A 22,400-nucleotide genomic window follows, 5' to 3' on the forward strand; every position below is an offset into this window, starting at 1 on the left:
TTATGCTGGAGATGTACTACGGTGTCAGCTGTTCACTACTAGTGAACTAAGGTAACACCCCTTATTTTTCAAGCACCATCTGGAGTATTTGAGCAGTTCCAAGCAGTGCTGTTTTCTGCAAGTGCTCCGCCCTTATTGCAGCCCCTATTTGTTCCATGTACTTCTCAAGATTTTTACTCCCTGTTCTCAGGGCTCTGACAATTATTGGTACTACTACCACCTTTTTCATTGACCACAACTGCTTAACCTCGCATGCTAACCTATCATATCTATCAACTTTTCTTTCTTCCTTATCACATACCTTGTTGTCAGCTGGGCATGCTATATCTATGATCTAGCATCATTTGATTTCTTTCTTAATTAACACTATGTCTGGCTTCCTATTCTCTATCTCACGGTCGCACTGAATCATAAAATCCCACTATCATTTTCGATGATGCCTTCTGGTTTATGTTCGTACCACTATTTTGCTCTGTCAAGTCCATACTATTATTATAATTATTATTTTTATTATTAAAATTGTGAATGGATTTGGTAGACGGAAAGAAACCCATCATATATGTTTGTGTGTATGTGTGTGTCTTTGTGCATGTGTTTGTCCCCCACCTTTGCTTGACAGCCAGTGTTGGTGTGTTTGTGTCCCCATAACTGATTGGTTTGGCAAAAAGATCGATAGAATGAGCACCAGGCTTAAAAAAAGTACCACAGTTGATTTGTTCGACTAAAAACTCTTCAAGTTGGTGCCGCAGCATGGGCTGCAGTCTAATGACTGAAACATGTAAAAGATACACACACACACATACATGCATACACACACACACATGCGTGCATACACACACACACACACATATATATGATGGGCTTCCACACAGTTTCTGTAAATCAAATTCATTCACAAGGCATTGGTCAGCCCAAGGCTATTGTAGAAGACACTTGCCGAAGGTGGCATGCAGTGGAACTGAACCTGAGGCCACATGGTTGCTAAGGAAGTCTGTTAACCACACAGCCATTTAAAAAAATTTCCCCATATCTCCAAAATAACACATCCACCACTTCATGTTGGGGTGGGGGAGGATGTAGGTGAGCAGAGAGAGATTCAAGAAATTTAAAGAGGAGTAAAAGACCCATAAAAAACAATACAAAAACAAAAAGAAATAAGTCAACTGGCAAATAAGACTATGATCCCCTCCTCCCCCTAAAGCATTTAAATAAAACAACAATACTTATAATATAGATGCTGTTGTTGTTGTTGTCATCGCTGTTGTTGGTCTTATTGTTAAAGGATGGAAATATTTTTGTGAATAGGAAGATGTGAAACACAAGAGTCACAGAAACTATAACAAACATTACCGCCGCCACCGCCGCAACCACCTCCACCACCACCAACACCAACAACAACAACAACAAAAACAGCACCATCTTCATTGTCATCACTATCTCCATCATGATTACTATTATAATGAACAACAGTAGTACCATCATCAACATAACCCCTCACCACCTCACCACCACCACCACCACCACCATCACAATTACTATCAATCAACAGTGTCACCATCACCATCATCATAAGGTCTCCACTACCACAGTAATGATCACATTAACACCACCACCGCCGCTGCCCCACCACCACCACCACCACCACCACCTCCGCTACTACAACAAAAACTAATATCACACTGTCAACATTATCACTACCACCACCATCGTAAATATCACAGTCACCCCCCTCCCCAATCAACACCACCACCACCACCACCACATGTGAACCACAAAGGCCATTTTACTACCATCACTACCTCTAACACTGACAACACCATCACACAAACATTACCAATGTCACCAACACCACCACCATCAACACCACCACCGCCACTACCACCACCACCACTGCCATTAACAACAACAACACCATCGCTCAAGCCATGAAGACACAACAACCATCACTGCAAAAGAGCCACAAGAACATCAACAACTACAATTTCAACAACTATAAGAGTTGCTGCTGCTGCTGCTGCTGCTACTACTACTATTACTACTACTACAAATATCTCCAATACCCTCATCAGCAACAAGAATAAGGGAAACAAGTGATGGCAGTGTTGGTGTAGTTGGAGTGTGGTGTGGAGTGAAAGGTTTTGTTTTAACTGAAGGTTCACTGAGTGCAGAATAGTAACCTTTGATCTTTGCAGAGGTATTATGATACCAGGAGAGATGTAGAAGAGAGTGGTTGGGTGAGAGGAGGAAATTAGTGAGACTGTGGGAAAAGACTGATTTCTGAGACACGAAACTTCCAACTGTAATATCTTTACTGAATAGAGAACATGTCAAAAGAAGAATTGGTTAGTCATTGCAGAAACTGGTATTGATTCCTTATTAATAGAAAATTAAAGCACATTTTGGGTTTGTAGATTCTAAGATTTAAGTGTTTCTAAAGTTTCAAGTTCTTTGTTCTTTACGTGGTTTCCTCTGATGATGTTTATCAAATGGTGTAGCTATCAAAAACACAACATGGCTTTGGTCAACATGTCATATCTAGGGAGAGCTATGGATTATATGAAAAAGTTATATGGAAAAACATCCAGACCAAATCATTTACATAAGATACTAAATAATTTCAGCACCTTTCAAAGTGAGTAGTACTTCTTTCCTATCCCACTTACACCAAATACCTAATCCCCTTCTGCTCCCATTCCACTAAATTTCACCCCACCCCAGCCCATCTCTGTTGTTGTAACCATGACTTTGAGACTCAAGCTCAACATATTTCTGGCCTATTTACCCAACACTGTTTACCTCCTACCCCTATCCAAGCTGCCTTCTCTTGTGTTCCTGCAGTCAAACTCATTTCTATTCTATCACTCTGCATTTGCCCTGACCAGCCACCTCCCCTTTCCTCAATCTCCAGTAGATCATCAGCTGTCTTTTTCACCGCCACTGCCAGTCTGACTCCTTCACCTTCCATTTTTTACCTCTCCCACCCCTTCCCCCTTTAAGTGCCCCTGCAATCTCCACAGCCTCCTCATACATAACTTTTCCTTTTCTAAACAGTCCTCTATCCAGATCCTTTCCCTGTTCACATCTTTGTTGTCTAACGTCCTTTCTTTTCCACAACCACCACCATTGTAGGGCCTAACTCTTACACATACCATGTTAGGGACTCTTTTTGTTGTTCCTTCACCTATTTTATCAATGTGCTGAAGTATTCCCACTGTGATTCAATTTACATTGGGCACACAGGCCATCAGCTGTCTGACAGGTTTGCAGGACACTTTAGAGACATTGATCTTGACAAAGTGTTGCCTGTAACTCAGCATTTCTATTCTACCAACTACTCTCCCAACACCTTCTACCTTTCATTTCCAGAAGGAAGAGGTGCTGATTTTCTTTCTACAGACATTCACCCATTCTGGTTTAAATTCTTGCTTCTAAATTACTTAACATTTGTTTTTGAAAGTAGTGGTATTCTGATTGCAGTCCTCCCATGAATCTGGCTTTGTGCAGCTTCTGGCGAACAGTTTTTGTGGAAATTGGGTTCTCAAGGTAGTCATTAAGTTCTGCAGTAATTTTGGGAGCTGTACTTTTGCGATCCTTTCTAACAATTCGCGCAAGAGTCCGATGGTCCCTATCTGAAAGTTTTGGTTTTCTTCTGGAGTTTTGTTTCAACAAGGAGGTTTTTCCCTCTTTCTCAAAAGCTGTCATTACTTTCAAGACAGTACTTCTTGATACACCAAACATTTCGGCTGTTTTCATTACGCTAGCATCTACCATATGAACACCAACAATTTGACCTCTTTGAAAGTCCGATAGATCTGTCATTTTAATTAATTTTAATTACCTTTTTCTGATACCAGTATCATGCAATACCAGTATCATGCAAATGGCACCCATGCTGGTGGCATATAAAACAATCCATTACATTCTCGGAGTGGTTGGCATTAGGAAGGGCATCCAGCTGTAGAAACCATGACAAACCAGACTGGTGTCTGGTGCAGCCTTCCAGCTTGCCACCCCTGGTCAAACTGTCTAACCCATGCCAGCATGGACAACTAAATAATGATGATGATGATGATGATGATACATATATATATCATATATATTCTCCATATTCTTAGGAGGTTTTGGGTCAACAGGTTTTGGGATCTAACAATATGCCATAAAGCTAGACCCTTGATGGATGGGAGACCTAAGGTAATCCCATAAACTGACTTTACCCATTTTTAATATATATATATATATATATATATATATATATATATACATATATATATATATATATATATATATATAAAAGGATAACTTCTTGCCAACATTATACGGCAATCCCAGGATGGGATGAATGTAACTTTTATTTAGCCCCAAGAAACATCACTTCTAGCTGGCTAAGGACACAGAGCTTTTGTGTTGCTTTGCTATCATCGTCATCGTTGTCATCATCCTCATCACTGTGTTATTACCCTCACCATACTTATTATCATCATCACCAATGGGGAGGCTGATTCACTGGTATAAAGGTAATACGCTTAGTCGCGTTAACAAAGGGATGTGGGTTCAACTCCCATGCGGATAGGAAAAGTCATTGCATGGTGATCGCCATAAGCTTTAAGCTTATATAAAAAATACCATTATTATTATTATTTGCAGGATTGTAAACTTGGCACAGTATATAAAACCATTTGCACTGAAAGCATATATATATATATATATATATATATATATGTATGTATGTATGTATATTTTTCTTTTATTCTTTTACTTGTTTTAGTCATTTGACTGCGGCCATGCTGGAGCACCGCCTTTAGTTGAGCAAATCGACCCAGGACTTATTCTTTGTAACCCTAGTACTTATTCTGTCGGGGATGTAAACACACCAGCATCAGTTGTCAAGCGATGTTGGGGGAACAAACACAGACATATACACACACATACATACACATATATATATATATATATATATATATATATATATATATATATATATATATATATATATACATATATTCGATGGGCTTCTTTCAGTTTCTGTCTACCAAATCCACTCACAAGGCTTTGGTTGGCCTGAGGCTGTAGTAGAAGACACTTGCCCAAGGTGCCACGCAGTGGGACTGAACCTGAAACCATGTGGTTGGTAAGCAAGCTATTTACCACATATATTGATTTCAAATTTTGGAACAAAGCCAGCAATTTCGGAGAAAGAAGTAAGTCGATTGCACTGGCTCCAGTACTCAACTGGTACTTATTTTATTGACTCCAAAAAGATGAAAGGCAAAGTCGACTGCAGTAGAGATGTCTGGAAAATTTCAGTATTGTTAGGCTGAACTAAATGTATGCTGAGAACTACTTTCATTTGTTTACTGGTACATACAGTAATCCCTCGACAATCGCAGGTGTTAGGTGAAAATCCTCGAAGTAGAAACAGTACTGTATATATATTTTTATTATTCTTATAATTTGTATTTATTTATTTTATTATAAATGCAAAACAACACCATGGAGGAATCGACGTAAGCTAAAATAATAAACCACGATAGGTGAACCACGATAGGTGAACCACGATAGTTGAACTGCGATATGGCGAGGGATTACCGTACATACATACATATATGATTACATATTTGTATGTGGCTGTGTGGTAAGTAGCTTGCTTACCAACCACATGGTCCCGGGTTCAGTCCCACTGCGTGGCATCTTGGGCAAGTGTCTTCTACTATAGCCTCGGGCCGACCAAAGCCTTGTGAGTGGATTTGGTAGACGGAAACTGAAAGAAGCCCGTCGTATATATGTATATATATATATATATATGTATGTATGTGTGTATGTGTTTGTGTGTCTGTGTTTGTCCCCCCCCAACATCGCTTGACAAGCGATGCTGGTGTGTTTATGTCCCCGTAACTTAGCGGTTCGGCAAAACAGACCGATAGAATAAGTACTAGGCTTCTAAAGAATAAGTCCTGGGGTCGATCTGCTCGACTAAAGGCGGTGCTCCAGCATGGCCACAGTCAAAAGACTGAAACAAGTAAAAGAGTAAAAGAGTAAATATGTAGATACATACATACATACATATGTGCGTGCTTGTGTGTGTGTGTGTGTGTGTGTATGTGTGATTCTATGCATCAGGAATACAACAAACCAATTATAGGTTCACTGAGAAACCCGTAGCTAACCGACGCTATTGTTCACAAACAGCATTGCAAAGCAAAACACAAACATTGTGTTTTGCCGACTCCCAACTCTACCATCACCATCACCAGACACCGACGGCTGCCACCACCACCACCACCACCGTCATTACCCCCCCCCCTCCACATATCTTACCCTATCCGAAATACCCAATAAATTAAAGTCATACTTCAGAAAATTACGTTCGATGTTTATTTTATGCCATTGTCTTTGTCTATATTACGAATCTTAATGTCTTGGACAGAGAGAAAGAGAGAGAGAGAGAGAGAGAGAGAGAGACCGGCAGACGGATAGATAGACATATAGAAAGAAAGAGGGGGAAGGTTAATGCGAAATCTGAAGGTTAAGTGCACTCTGTGACCTCTCCTGCTTCAATTTTGCTGTCACTTTAGTATTCTCATTGCTGTTGTGATTTTAAAGTAATTTACTGGCATTTGTTTGATTTTTTTTTTTTGTATTATTACAATTATTATTATTGTCATTATTATTATTATTATTATCCTTATTATTTTGATTCATTGCATGCTTGTTTTTTGGGGTTTTGTTTTTCTTATTTTTGAAGTTATTGAGTGAGGTTAAATGGTGGAGATGGTGGTGGTGGTGGTGGTGGTGGTGGTGGCGGCGGTGGCGATGGCGGTGACGGTCGTGGATGTAGGGACAAGATAAAGACCTGGAACCTTCTTTCTTTTTCATCTGACATCATTATCGCAGTAATAATAGTCGTCGTCATCATCATCATCATCGTCATCATCATCATCATCATCATCATCACTCCCACCATACATATTATCAATCATCACCAACAACATCACAAGCAAACGTGTAAGCTTCTTTGCCATGCTAGAAATAACAGCTAGACCTACTTCAAATTATATGCTGGCAGCTTAAAAGGGCCAAGTGTACCTTTGATAATGTAATCCTAGATACACGATGCTTGCAAAAAAGATGGCATGGTTATGGTTGGAATGCCTTTAATCAGAGGTTTCCCTCTTACAGAGTTGGCCAGCAGCTAAACATCATCAGCATCAGCAGCCCCACTACCAAAATTATTTGGTTACTTATTATAATTTTCATTATCATTATGATCTTCATCACCACAACTGCCACCTACATCACATCCCTCCTCCTCCTTGTCATTGTCATCATTGTGATCGTCACTGTTATCATCATCATCATCATAATCCTCGTTGTAATCATAATAATTACCATCACTAACATAATCGTCATCGTCATCACCATTATTGCCATCATCCTCATCCTCATCCTCATTGTCATTGTTGTAGTTGTTGTCATCACTATCATCATCATTGTAGTCACCACCATCAGCAGCAGTAGCAGTAGGAACTTCATCACCATTATCATTGTCATCACCATCATAATCATTATCATTGTTGTTATTATTACTATCATCATCATCATCATCATCAACAAGAGCACAATAAGAATATCATCACCAATCAATTAGGACAACAGCAGTAAAATGACATCCACAAATTCCTTGCTACCACTACCACCATCTACCTCACCACCACTGCTGCTGACACCACAGTAGCACCAACTAACCACGACCACAACCACCAACACTGTCATCACCACCATCATCAATACCAGCACCATGACCACCACCAACAACCACTACCCCACCACCACCAACCATGGCCACTATGGCAACTAATGGGAGTTAAGAAAAAAATATATTTCCACTCAAATGTCAGAACCATTATTTGCTATGTGACACGCATTATGCGAAGTACAGGGTCTGGTTTTTTTTTTTTTTGGCTGTCTTTATTTTCTCATTTGCATCCACTCACCATCATACCTGAACACCAATCTCTTCTCACCTCCACACCTTATTCCTACAAATGTCTAGTCATTCACCCTCAAACAACCAATTCCATTGCTGCTGCCTCCATCGCAATGGCAGCCATACCATAGAACCCTTTGCTGCCTCAGATGTGCTTTTACATATGTGAATCCTTCAGTAATGCGGATTTAATCATATCCTGCTCATCTATCTATCTGCCTTCCTCTCTCTCTCTTATCTATGTGTATATATATATATATATATATATATATATATATATATATATATATATTTATATATATATATATATGATCATTTGACAGTATAAAGATAAGAGTTACAAATAGTTTCTTGGTGTGAAGACATGTGGCTAGGTAGGTTTTTATAACATGCCTTGTACCTCCAAGTGCTCTTCAGGCTCTGAGCACATGGTCTGTTCAATATATATATACCTGTGCATATGTATATCCATACATAAGATATATATATATATTATTACAAATTTGGGATTTTACCAATAGAGCCGCAACTCCTATTCGAGGATAACCTTATTGTATGGAATACACACAGATAGGTTATCCTGAAATAGGAGTTGCGGTTCTATTGGTAAAATCCCAAATTTGTAATAATATTATAAATGATACTGTTTACATTGCTTTAGTAAAGTGTAAAATCGTAAATGTCCTGATAACCTGGAATACTTATTATTCCCTAAGATTTTAAAAATATTCTTATATATATATATATATATATATATATTCACCATGATAGATCGCTGACCACTACACACATTTTTTTCTCTCCTTGTTTCTTTCTGTGTTCTTTTCTGTGTAAGAGCGTAGGCTCGAAACGTTAAAGATTTTTTCAATTCCCAAGCGTTATACTAATACATCTGTTTGTTTTCTACACCACCTGTCTTCGTCTGTTGTTTTTTTGTGGATTCTCCCTATATATATATATATATATATATATATATATATATATATATATATATACACATACATACATATATAGATAGATAGGATAGATACACACACACATTCACCAACACACACGCACAATATATATATATATATATATATATATACACACATACATACATATATAGATAGGATACATACACACACACATTCACAAACACACACGCACACCTAATTACATATGTGTACAGGTATATATACACCCACCCACCTCTACACACACATATGTCTGTATGGATGTATATACAAATGGTAAACACTAAGAAAAATGACAGAGAAATGTAGAAGAAATGGCAGACTAATACTGGTAAAAAAAGGTACAAAGTAATAGTGGGAAAAAATGATTGAAGGTAACAAATAAACAGCAGTTGAAAGAAATACTGGAGAAACATGGTAGAATTTAAAGAATAAAATAAAGGAAACAGAAAGAGAATTGTCAAAATAAAGAAAAGAAATAAGGTAAAGATTATGTGATTAAGAAGAATGGTAGAAAGAGTTTCAAAAGATGTTAAAATAATGTTAACTATTTTTTTGGATAGTCAGATAAATTTATTCAATTTTTATATCCCCGTTTATTTTATTCTTTATTTTTCATCAACAACTTTTTAAAAATCTGTCGATTTTCCTTCATTCTTCATGACTTCTTTCCAACGTTCCATTAGTTAATGGATTGGCTTGGATCCTCATAGTGAGTTAGTTCAATCAACCTTCTTTCAACTAAACATGTTGGCCAGAACACCAAGTATAGTCTTTCAGTAACAGTGCCTTCTCCATACACAGCACAAATATCTCAAGTGGCTTTGACAGCTCTGGAACCTTGATTTCAAGCAAACAACCAGGTGTCAAAAATGCCCATTCTTTTCTACTTGGTACTTCATCATCGTATATCTGAAAAGAGGTAAAATTAATTCAAATTTCAAAAACAATAAACAAAAGTTGTAGAGAAAGAACAGAGCTACAAAAAAAAACCCCATAAAACACGAGCATAAAAATATTTTTTGTATTAATTCAAATAACTTTGGAAATGATTAAAATAAATGCCCCACCACTATCACCAAATCAAATGAATTTATCTGACAACCAATATATAATATAAATATTTTAAATAAGGAAATGATAGGTGAATGATTTCATTGTGAGAATATTTTTGACAAAGCTGTGGTTATTTATTGTAGATAAAATGTAAATCTATGATTTCCTTCTTGAAGTATTTTCCTAATTTTTTTCTTCCTTTACTGAGAATATTTCCTGTTTTTTTTTTTCTCTTTTCTTATCAGATCATTTCCTCCTCTTGTTAAGTTTATTCTGTTTTTCCTCAGGCTGTGTATATTATGTTCATATATCTATGTGAGTGTGTGTATGTGTGTGTGTGTTGGCTTGTGTAGCGTCTGTGTGTTTGTGTGTGCATGTTTGGTTGTGTGTATGAATGTTTGTGTGTGTGTTTGGTTGTGCATGTGTTGGTGTTTGTGTGTTTATTTTTGTTTGTATATGTGTGCATGTTTGTTCTGTGCGGCATGTGTATGAAGGTGTATACATGCATATATACATAAATATCGGGAAGTGGAACTATTACGGAAATCAAAGAATAGAGAATTGTGGCAGGACATGATCGCCTGTCCTACATTCTGGACATAGCACCAAAACAAGAAGGTAGGGCAGCACACCCCTTTCTGCCCACACTTTCCTCTTTTCTGAGTGAAACTAGTAAAAGGGGTGGTGTGTAGGAGCATACTTCTGTTGGCTGAGAATGTAGCCAATGGGAGAGGGTGCTTGCACATGGTAGTCAGGGCCATTGAGTTTTTGTGGAGTTACTTCAATAGGCCCTATGCAGTCAACCTTTCTGTTGGGAACTTTTAGTTTTAGTTAGATACAGGCATGGCTCTGTAGTTAAGAAGTTTGCTTTGCAATCACATTGTTTCAGGTTCAGTTTCACTGCACTGCACCTCGGACAAATGTCTTCTACTGTTGCTTAGGGCAGACCAGTGCCTTGTGAGTGAATTTGGTAGATGCAAAACTATGTGGAAGCCCCTTGTGTGTGTGTGTGTGTGCGTGTTTGTCTTTGAGTTTGTTTCACTACCTCTTGACCATCGGTGTTGGTTTTTTTTGCGTCCCCATTACATAGTAGGTCCTGGAAAGGGACCAGTAGTTGTAGTGATAGTAGTACTGGTGGTAGTATAAAAATATCCACTGTCCCCCAAAGGGGAGTACTGTACACTTTGAGAAGTGCTGTTCTACCCAGTCGCTCATCCTACTAGAAATAGCAACCAAAGTTCTTTCATATCACACACTGTCACATTATAACAAGAAGGATGTAAATCCTCCATGTGAGAAAAGAAACCCAGAAGACAACCATGCTGGAGCACCATCAAAAGGAATTTTAATTTATCACATTGATCCAGACTTTTAATTTCAGCATGATGCTTATTTCCTCGGTTACTATTTATCAAATTGTTAAGTTACATCACTTTTTGACACAAGACTATTTTACAAAACGCATACATTCAAATATATATACATACGCCCCCAAATATGCAAATATATGTGTGTGCGTGTAATGTCTATATTATATATATATATATATATATATATATATATATGTATACATATACAGAGAGAGAAAGAAAGAAAGATGTTTTTCATGCTGTTCTTAAGTTTATTTATCTAAAACCCACTCCCAGGCCGTGTGGTTCCATCACTTACTTCAAACTTCCATGTTTCCGCAAATATTGCTTTAAAACGAGCCTGTACAATCACAATGTTGCCTGTGATATATTTTAGGGCAGGAAATCCTGTTTTATTTCTCACACTAGAGAGTTACAATTAGGGTAGGTAACAGAATGATAGAGAGTTACTAAACCAGCCATGTATTCCCAGTGGGTTCTCACACAACTACTTCCTTTCATGTTAGCTTTGTATATTCATTATAAACACTCTGTTTAAAAAGAATAATGTAAACACATATTTACCGTTTATTCTAGTTTACTCATCATTAAAATAGAAATAAAAGTTTAGATTTTTATTGTTATTACATTACCTCTCTAGAATTAGATACCATTGCAAGTCACTGGTCACCATTTCTTTGTCTTAAACTCTTTGTTTCCTCTCTATGGCCCCTTCTCCAAGACCTTACTTGAAACAACAAATGCAGACAATACTGCTTATGGTAGTAGTCAGTCCTTTATCCTTGTGACAATAAATGGATCTTTACTGATTTGTTTATCGTGTCCTAGCTCTAAACCCTAACCCTACGACTTACATTGATTCAAACACCTGGCTTAAAACAGGAAACTGATGGCAAATGAATGCTGCCGCATTGGAAATAGATGACCAGTATGACTTCCTGTATGTCGATAATGAAAGCTTTTGGTTGTGTAAAATTTCTAACTTTAAACATTTTTATTGGTAATTTTAATCAGAAATTAATGTGATTTTCATAAGTAGTATGCAAAACTATATTGGCAAAGTTAATTTGGGGAAAAAATGAGACCTGCAAATGAAACAACAATGATCTCAATAACTATTATCATCACAAACATGGTATCTTATTAGAAACATGAGGTTTAATCCTCTAAACCTCTATAATCAAAGTCATTTTACTATTGAAGCCTAGTTTAAGACAGAAAAATGATGACAAGTGATGCTGCTATGGAAGTGAGACTTCTGCTATGCTGACAGTAGAGGCTTCTGATTGGTTAGAAACTTCAAACTTCAAAGGTTTGTAACGTTTTTATAATAGATTTGCAGAAAAAAAAAACAACAAACAAATGTGATTTTCACAATTAACATGCAAAATTACACCAACCTAGAGAAAATGGGACACTGTGAAGGCAGCAATAAAGATTCAGGCATCTTTTGTCATCAGAAGCATAGGACCTTACTTATCACAAATATAGGATCCTTGATTCAAGCAAACCTCTATGACCAAGTACACACTCACAAGACATTGGTCAGCTCGAAGCTCTAGTAGAAGACAGTTGCCCAAGGTGTTATGTAGTAGGGCTGAATCTGGAACCATGTGGTTGGGAAAGCAAACTTCTTACCACACAGCCCAAACCATTGGTTATAATAACAATTGTATGTATATATCTCTGTTGGTTATATATAACCATTAGTCAATCAGAACTTAAACAAGAACAACAATTAACATGTGTTTGTGACCTCCTGTGGGCTTGGGGGCCAAAATAGAAATATGAAGTGTTAATCTATCTTTCAGTTCTACCAACGGAACCTCCACCACTGCTCTGATTACTACTACTACTACGCCTACTTCCACTCACTCCTACCGCTGTCACCACTATCATCACCACCACCATCACTACTATTATTACCACCCTCATTACCGACAACTACTCCTACCACTGCCATCACTCTCACCGTCTTCACAACCACTACCATCATCACCACCACCACCACCACCATTACCAACAACTACTACCACTGACGCCTTTACTGCCACCCCACCCTACCACTAACAATGGCTACCACAAATGCTACCGCCATCACCGTCATGAGCCCCCCCCCCCCCACAAGAAAAATTTAGTAAAGCAGAACATAACTGCTTTTGGGCCTCAGGTGATGTTGGGGGTATCCCCTACATGTTTAAAAGAGCTAGAGTTTTGTTTTTTCCTTTCAAGGGAAGGTCCTATCAGATAATAAGTCTCCTCCTTGGCTCTACAGGTCGCCCACCAATGTACCAGCTGACCCATCAATTTCTACACCTTGACTGTCACCGTTTCACAAAGTAATCCAATGATGATGATGATGATGATGACGGGATGCTGCTGCTGATGGTACACATAGTTACTAAGTAAATGGGTGGAACTTCTATAGTCCGATCCTTTCAGTAAAGAAATAGTTTTTATGACATCCAAATAAAACGTTAAGTGTGAACATGATTCGCTCGATTTCAGGAGTATAAGAAAAGAAAACTTCACCCCATTACAAAAGATGCCATTTGAAAATTTCGATAAATGACTGATTAAATTTTTTTTTTGTTTCATTGTTTTATTTAATAGCTTAAATAAAACAGGATGTTTTGATCACACACTTGTAATACCATTTACCATTATACAAATTGTGCTATCGTAGTAAGTCGTATATATATGTAATAAACGACTCAAAATAAATAAAAGCTGGTCAATTTGTTTGATAACACGGTATTAACATATATTGGGTTGTCAGATAAAGTCATTCGTTTTTTTTTTTTTCATCCCCTATATATTTTAATCCTTTGTGGGTGTGTGGTTAAGAAACTTCCTTCTCAACCAGGTAGTCTTGGGTTCAGTCCTACTCCGTGGCACCTTGGGCAAATGTCTTCTACTATAGCTCTGAACTAACTAAAGTCTTGCAAACGGATTTGATAGTTGGAACCCAGAAACGTAAAGTGCCAGAAGAAATGTCACCAGGCATTTTGCTCACCGCTTTGACAATTTTAAGTGCAACATAACACGCACCTTCATAGTTAGACCCCTCCCACATATATATGACACAAATAAGTGCTATAAAAATATTTTTCGTATTAATTTAAATAACATAAGGAAGAAATGAATGAATTTACTTGACATCTAAATTTGTAATTTTATAATTCATCTATTTTTTTAACGTACTAGAAAGGCAACATATACTTTAAAGATTATTTATAAATATGAAAATATACAACTACATAATTTTATTTATTTATTATATTTCGGCGGAGGTAAAGGACATGGACTGCATCCACTTTCGGTTTAAAAAAAAAAATTTTTTTTTGCTTTTGTTTTCTACAGAAACCTACTTTTCCGACTGCGAAGATTCCGAATCTGCAAAAAAAAATCGGCATTTCAAAATTTCATTCCACCCCCCACCCCCAATTTTTCACTTTTTTAAGAAATTTTTTTTGGCAAAAAATACGTAGAAAAATATGGAGATTATGATTCTGAAAAAAAAAAAAAAATTTTGTAAAATTTCAATTTTTCAAAACGAAAAATAATAAACACCCCTTTCCTCCTACTAAAATAGCAGACATAAAGATATCTAAACAGAAAACTCAACATGGTGTGTATATGTGGGGGGGGGGGGGGGGAATTAAAATTTTGAAATGCCGATTTTTTTGTAGATTCGGAATCTCTACAGTCGAAAAAGTAGGTTTCTGTAGATAAAAAAAAAAAAACGAAAAGGAGTGTGGTCCATGTCCTTTACCTCCGCCTACATTTCTTTCGTATTTAAAGTAGGTTTGAAATGCACAACATTTTCTTTCATCAAATTGTTCCAAGATATCAAAAAAAGGGAAACAAAACGAATGAAAATTATGACATCCGGTTTTTTGATAATGGTGGCTTCCGATTGGCTAAAATTTTTGATAAAATTAATTCGTATGTCAAAGTAGTGACATTTCCTCTGAGCGCAAATTCTTTAGAGGCTGACTTTCCCTTTTATACTTCTGGGGGTCGATAAAATAAAGTATCAGTCAGGTATTGGGGTTGATATAATCGACTAACCCACTCCCAAAAAACTGGTAGCCTTGTACCAAAATTTGGAAAGGGAAAAAAATTGCGATTTTCGTAAATTACCAAGCAAATTTTAAAAATTTGAAAAAACAAATCGGGCATTGAACGAAACGGCAAATATCCGAAATCAGGATAGTAGATAGACGAAACTAAATACTGTCAAACATTTAATCTGGTATTTTGCCATTTGTTATACTATACCACTCTGAACCAGTCTCCCATTATATCTCTATATCCACCAGACGCAAACGACAGAAGAGGGTTAGGGGAAAAAGAGATAATGTTTATCCAGTTTTCTGTGAACAAAGGGAAACACATCAACAATAGCAAGAACAACAACAAGAATAATTGTCTATTGCCTCGAAGAAAACTCAAAACTTCACTTAAAGTTTTTTTTTCTCTCCCTTTTTTTTTTTGTCTGTTAGTCTTTTTTTTTTCTCCAAGACATTCTTCTCTCCCGTATCTCTGTTTACATGTTGTCTGGTTTACAAAAGGTTATAAGAAGAGGGAAGCTAATTTTACCAGGTTTTATCTTGCCACAACATCTCTGTGTCTGTCTGTCTCGGGACATTAGGGTTAGTGAGGGCTGCATTACAAACATCTAGATTCATACATCACATCCTGGATACTGAGAAAATGTATTCAAAGCGCCATAAGTAAAATCTCTAGACAATAACAAAAATTAAAAAAAAAGGCATACCTAAACCATTTTGTTCACCCCCACCCGAATTGTTTCCTCATAACTTCCAGAAAAACTGATATTTTTATACGAAATTTTCTATGAATACGCTTCAGATAGTGTAGATTCTGGTTTACACCTTCTGTAGTATGTTTGTAGGAAATTTCATTAAAAAAATCTTTCTGAAAGTTATGAGGAAACAAAGTCGTGGGGGGACACACTTGTGTAAGTATGCCAACACATGCATACATACATACACACATACATACATCTGCCCTATATAAATTGGATTTTTGTATTCTACATCTCAAAACCCTGAAAAAATGTTTTAAGATATGTTTTTTTTTTCATATCACCAACCATCATTATTTTCGTTATTTTTCATCATGTCCAGATTTCATCATTTTATTGTATTCCACATTCTGAAATACTTATAATTCGCATTTTCTTTTTAAAAAATTGTATCTGCACCCTTCGTCGTATCTTGCAGATTTTAAATGATTTTTTTTTTTTTTTTTGCTTGTTTGGCTGGGTTTCAAGTGTTTCAGAATGTGCAATGCAATAAAATAACGAAATTTGGGTGAAACAACAAATAACGAAAGTAGTGATGGCTGTTGTCATATAAACAGCATAGATTAAAACTTATTTCTTTGAAGTTTTTCCTTTATTGTTTTGAAGTGTAAAATAAAAGAGAGAGAGAGAGCAAATACCGACAAAAGTGAAAATTTCAACTTACGTAAGATATCTTTTTCGAAAGTCTCCCGAAGTTAGTGTTACATCGAGTGATGCTATTTTAATGTTATTAAAGATATATTTAAACGGTACTACTAAAGCAGCGCGGACCCGAACGCGCAGTCGCGCGTCCGCGCTAGCTAGTCTTGAGTGGTCGATCCTAACCCTAACCCTATCCCTAACCCTAACCCGCGTGTGCAAATGAATACGTGTTTAGGGTTAGGGTTAGGATCGACCACTCACGACTAGCTAGCGCGGACGCGCGACTGCGCCTTCGAGTCCGCGCTGCTTTAGTAGTACCTATTTAAACCGAGTAAATGGTCAAGTTAGATGGAGGTCTGGAATAGGTCGCCCGCATAAGTTGGATTTTCTCCGTTTTGACGGGGAATTTTTCAAATGTTTTTACATCTTGCATTTCAAATGATGGGGGGAGGGGTATGAAAAACTTTTTCAAAATCTATGATTTTTTCCCTCCTTTCCAGGGGCCTTCAGGGCGGATTTTTTCAAATTTGTTTTTGCACCAAGCTTACCCTCACGACAGTGATCACGATTACAATTCTTCCACTTTTTTTAAAGAAAATTAAACGCAAGCAGAATGAAATTTAAAAACAATAATGAAACCATATTGGAAACTTTCTTTATTTTCATATATAACATATGAACATGTACATCTTTTAGAACATTGTCATTTTATAAGATTTTGCTGACAAATTCTTAAATTAACGTAAACATTTATTTGCAGGAAAGAAAATTACAGGAGAACTATATTCTAATTCATCCAAATCTTTTTGCTAAAATTGCATTGAAACCATTTGTGGGGAATTAAAATTTTTTTTTATCACTGATACATCTTTACTTAATGATACTGAAAATAAAATATAACCAAGTAAAACTTATTCTGAATCTCCAACTCATTACTGTATCATTTCTGTTGAATACATTTGTCTTAAAAAAAAAAAAAAAGATGCCGCACCAAGCACTTCAACTGGTTGCTGAGGCGTTGGGAAAGCCAAGCGCCTTCACGGGCATCACCTGACACCTCGGTGAGGCGAGCTGCTAACGTTGACCAGAACTTCGCGGTTAGTGGCCCAGTCCCTCCGAACGTCTCAAACGCCTCAGGTTGGAAGAGATAGTTCACTGTCAGGTTCCAATACTTCAGGATTCTTTTCCGTTCGGCTACGGAAGCTGCGACCCTCCTATTTACTGCAGCATCCAAGATGTGGGAGGGAGCAAAGGAGTCACTGACTGTGGCACCTACCTAGGGACAGAGGGGTAAGACAATCTGGTCTCTTTCCATCAGTTCTGGATAACCATGATGGTTCCAGAACTGAGGGAATATTAATCCGAGTCAGGGCCGGCTTAAATGATTAGGTTTAGCTCTGTGTGACGACTGAAACGACCAGCATTTAGGCAGCCTCATATTTATGCTTTTTTCCCCATGAATTTCAAATTGTTTTTTTTTTATGCTTCTCCCATCGTTTGTGTGTAGTGCAAAAAAAAACAAAAAAACCCGAAAAATCTGTTCTAAGGGCCGGGTGAGGTGGGTGGGTAAAAAATTATAGATTTGAACTCAATTATCGAACTAACCAATTTGCTGTTCTAATATTCTTGTCATCTCCTCTACTGTCTTTGTAATATGTTGACTACAACCATCTAATCACCATGATAATCAAACCATTTTGCTTTATGACGTCATCAATAGTTTAGATTTCAAATTTTGAAGTCAGAACATCACTGTATTAGAAGAATCGAATTGATGAAGGGAGAAAATAAATTAGAATAATGATTGGATGTTGTTGACATAAGGGGAGAAGGAAAGGATCTTTTCTGTTTCGCTGTCATTTTTCAATTTCTTCAGTTTTGTTTCATATGTGATGTATTGATATAGTTTTGTATGGTAGTTATTGACAGGAAATTCATTTTCGCTTTTAAAGTTTGCAAATTTGGGGTAATTTAAGCCAGTCAAAAGCCACAGACGTAGGTGCCTGTTTCCATAGTAACAAGCCAAGCTGTTACCAAGCTGCTTACCCGCCTATTGCTGTCCTGTCTAGCCACGTGGTCATTTTCCGCTTATTAAATGCTTAAAATACGAGGTATAAGGTGGTCATGAGATGTGTTAAAGATAACAGCTAAATAGGCCTTAAATCATGCACCAATTATTTTTCTTTTGGCTTTTGAATAATCGTATGAATTCCCGTGATGTGGGTTAGCACGATGGAGTTCGTACCTAAGGAGAGAGTACATTTATTGTCTCAGGTATTCTTCGACGTGTACGTTTGTTCCTGTCCTCCACCATAAGTCATGTCTCGTATTTGTTTTTCCTATTCTATCCAGCATACATCATCATGTACCATATGCATGTTAAACGATTGTGTGTATATTCTGACTGTTCCTTCAAGATGTATCTCAACAGCTTTGGGTACTATTCAAGAGTGGTCCCGGTGCGCGCACTCTCACACTTGCGCATCCGCGCTAGCGAGTCGTGACTAGTCGATCCTACGACTACCTAGCGCGAGTGCGCGTTATGTGCAAAACATGTATGAGGGTTTTTTTTCTCAACAAAGTAAATAATTTTTTTTTACACAAAGTAAATAAATTATACACTACCTGTTTTTGGTAAAGAGTCCATTAAACAGTCGGTCTTTCAAAATCTACTGTTGTTCAATGGTATCAGTACATGAGGGACATTACAAGTAATTATCTTTTGCGTAACCCCTACCAAATTGGTGGACTTGGGCACATCGTAGAAATAGATGAATCTATGATGTGCAAGCGCAAATACAACGGAGGATGGGATAGAGAGGATAAAAATAGGTTTTTACTCTTTGTACCTGACCGTTCTTCTGAAACTCTTCTACCACTTATTAAAAAAATTATCAAACCAGAGACGACTATATATTATGATTGTTGGAGTGCGTACAATGGGATTACTGAAATAGATGTGACACCAAAATACTCCCTGGAAGAACGTAAAACGACGTTTTAAGAGTAAGATGGGGAAGATTCAACAAAAAAAATTATTTACTTTGTTTTAAAAAAACCCTCATACATGCTTTGCGCATTCACGCTAGATAGTCGTTGTAGGATCGACTAGTCACGACTAGCTAGCGCGGATGTGCGGGTGCGCGCACCGGGACCACTCTTCTTGAATAGTACCCAGCTTTACCATGTTAATGTTGAATAAATCGTCGCACTTAATCCTGGTTTCCTCGTTCTTCCTTTATCTATACACGCAGCCTTTCTCAAACCAGCTTTATCTCTCAACTTCCACTTAGACTGTTAAAACTGGTGACCGCACTACGTGATTTATGGTTACCAGCGACGATTTAATTCCAGTTTGCTACCATCTTATCGTTCTACGTAGAAGATAATTTTTTTTTTTTTTTTACTGGCGAAATTCTCTACATCTCTGAATTACTTGTCGAACTATATAGTCAGAACCTTCACTCTACTTCAGCTTTTAAATTGTTAATCATGAATTTTGTATTCCAAAACATTAATATAATTTTAGAATTAGTATGGAAGACTACACTGGTGTAAGGAATTTTCAAAAATAAAAAAAAAATCGAGAGGAAAAGATTAATATTTACTGTGAGGAGTTTAAACTACGGATCTTTATGGTTTGACGGCCAACATTTTTTTATGTAGTGTTTCAGGAGACATGCGATTCTGCCAAATTTCGGAATCAGAACATGCTGCATTGGAAGAATCGAAACACAGCTGTGATCGGGTACAAAATTACTGTGTTCTTAAGATCCTTCCTCTGTTCATGGCTCAGTACTTTCAGTTGCACATTTATACTGCGTTGAGGAACTCTTTACAACGGAAAGTTGATAGTAATGGTAAATATTCCTATTTACCTGGGGCGGGGATAGAGAAGGTGCTTGACTTAAACCAAAAATTTCCAAAATTTGACAGAAGGGTAATTTCTAGTGACAAATAAACATATTGGTATATAATGATCATTACATTATGATATATCGGTTACTTTCCTAATGTCAACAACGAATTATTTCTATTTACTAACACTTTTACACTCGTGAGACGGATGTAATCTATGATCGGACAATTTTTAGCTATCACTACCTCATGGAGAAGGAATAGAGCAAGGAATTGGGTGTTACTTTCTTACATCTTTGATAACAATCGCGATTTCGGAAGTACGCCGATCAACTATTAGACCCATCTCACGTAATAATTTATTTAACAATCATTTAGTACATAAAAAAAAAAGTGGCTGTCAATAATTTGTAAATGCTGTCATGAACTTTCATATGATTGGCAAGTCCGGTTTTGAGCAGATAGACCCAACTGCTGAGGTTACAAATATTTTCAGACAGAAGGTTGAGTCTCGTTTACGAAGTGCTCCTTTCAAGATGGAGTGTTCAATTCTTTATGTTTCAAATGCTTTACAACCCCTCGTAAATCACTTTTTCCCGTCATCTGTTCCCAGTCTTAAATATGCACACTAAGGGCCTTAAGATTGTTTTTAACAAGGCTGTAATACACGTACATAAAAACTTGTGCAATGAAAACACTTTAGATATCTTCCATAGAAAACTTCGTCGCCAAATAGAGCGAGCGTAGAAAAAATTTTGGACTGATTTCAAGCATTACTTTTCCATATGTAATAATAAGAATTATTATACTTGTGTTTTTGATATTAAGATTGAAAAAAATCGACCTTTTTTAAAAAAATTTCGGACCTGCTTTTGCAAAATTAATTCCCGTGCCACTGTCCCTGAAACAATTCCTAGCTTAACCCTTTTCATCTTGAGTTTACAATTAAAATGAATCTTTTCCGACAGTAGCGAGGGAGGGGAGAAGCCATTAAAAAAAATCTTAAATCCATGTTTTTTTTTTAAACGTCCCCCCACTCTCATAGTGCCTTTGGAACAACAACCACCGCTAAAATAATATTTCTTTTTCGTTAATTTTCATTTTATAGTATTCCACATTTTGAAAAAAAAAAAAAAAATTAATTAAAAAAAAATTACTCGCCCCCTCCTTCTTCACCTCTTCATTGTTTCTTCCACAATTCAACACGAAGATTTACCATGACTTGAATGTGTGAAAAACAAAATTAGAATTTTGTCAGAAATTATCGAGAAAACAATAATTTCAGTCGTTTAAAACGTAGAAAAGAATACATATATTAGTTGGAAAGTATAATGAAACAAAAAAATATCTTTGTTTTCCCCCGCTCTGTATGAAAATAAGAGTTTATTTCTATTTGGGTTTGTCTTGGGTGGGAGATGGGAAAAAAATGGTAAAATTGAATCTGACGGGAATTATGTCCAAGTAAGTCAGGTAAGTGATAGTATATTGTTGTTTTTCTCTGAAGCTTTTATGTCATATATATATATGAAAAAACTATTGAATAGCAAAAGTATGAAAAAAAGACGAAAAACAATGAAAAAACAATATATATATATATAAATATATAGGCCTTCTTTGAGTGTGCTTCTTTCAGATGACATATATATATATTGGGAAAGATATGATGGAGGGATGTGGAGCAAGAATTTTTTTTTTAATAC

At 36.8% G+C, this 22,400-nt stretch overlaps 1 long non-coding RNA gene across 1 annotated transcript; it reads right to left on the reverse strand.

Moving 5' to 3' along the window:
• Positions 1-9,521: 9,521 nt before the first annotated feature.
• Positions 9,522-18,441, reverse strand: LOC149133447 (uncharacterized). Its single transcript, XR_016243348.1, has 2 exons — positions 16,865-18,441; positions 9,522-9,852 (listed from the first exon to the last, which is right to left on the reverse strand). It is a non-coding gene; the product is annotated as an uncharacterized LOC149133447 (long non-coding RNA).
• Between the last annotated feature and the right edge of the window lie 3,959 nt (positions 18,442-22,400).

The sequence above is a fragment of the Octopus bimaculoides genome, chromosome 10, assembly GCF_046866305.1.
Source record: "Octopus bimaculoides isolate indiv1 chromosome 10, ASM4686630v1, whole genome shotgun sequence".
NCBI lineage: Eukaryota > Metazoa > Mollusca > Cephalopoda > Octopoda > Octopodidae > Octopus > Octopus bimaculoides.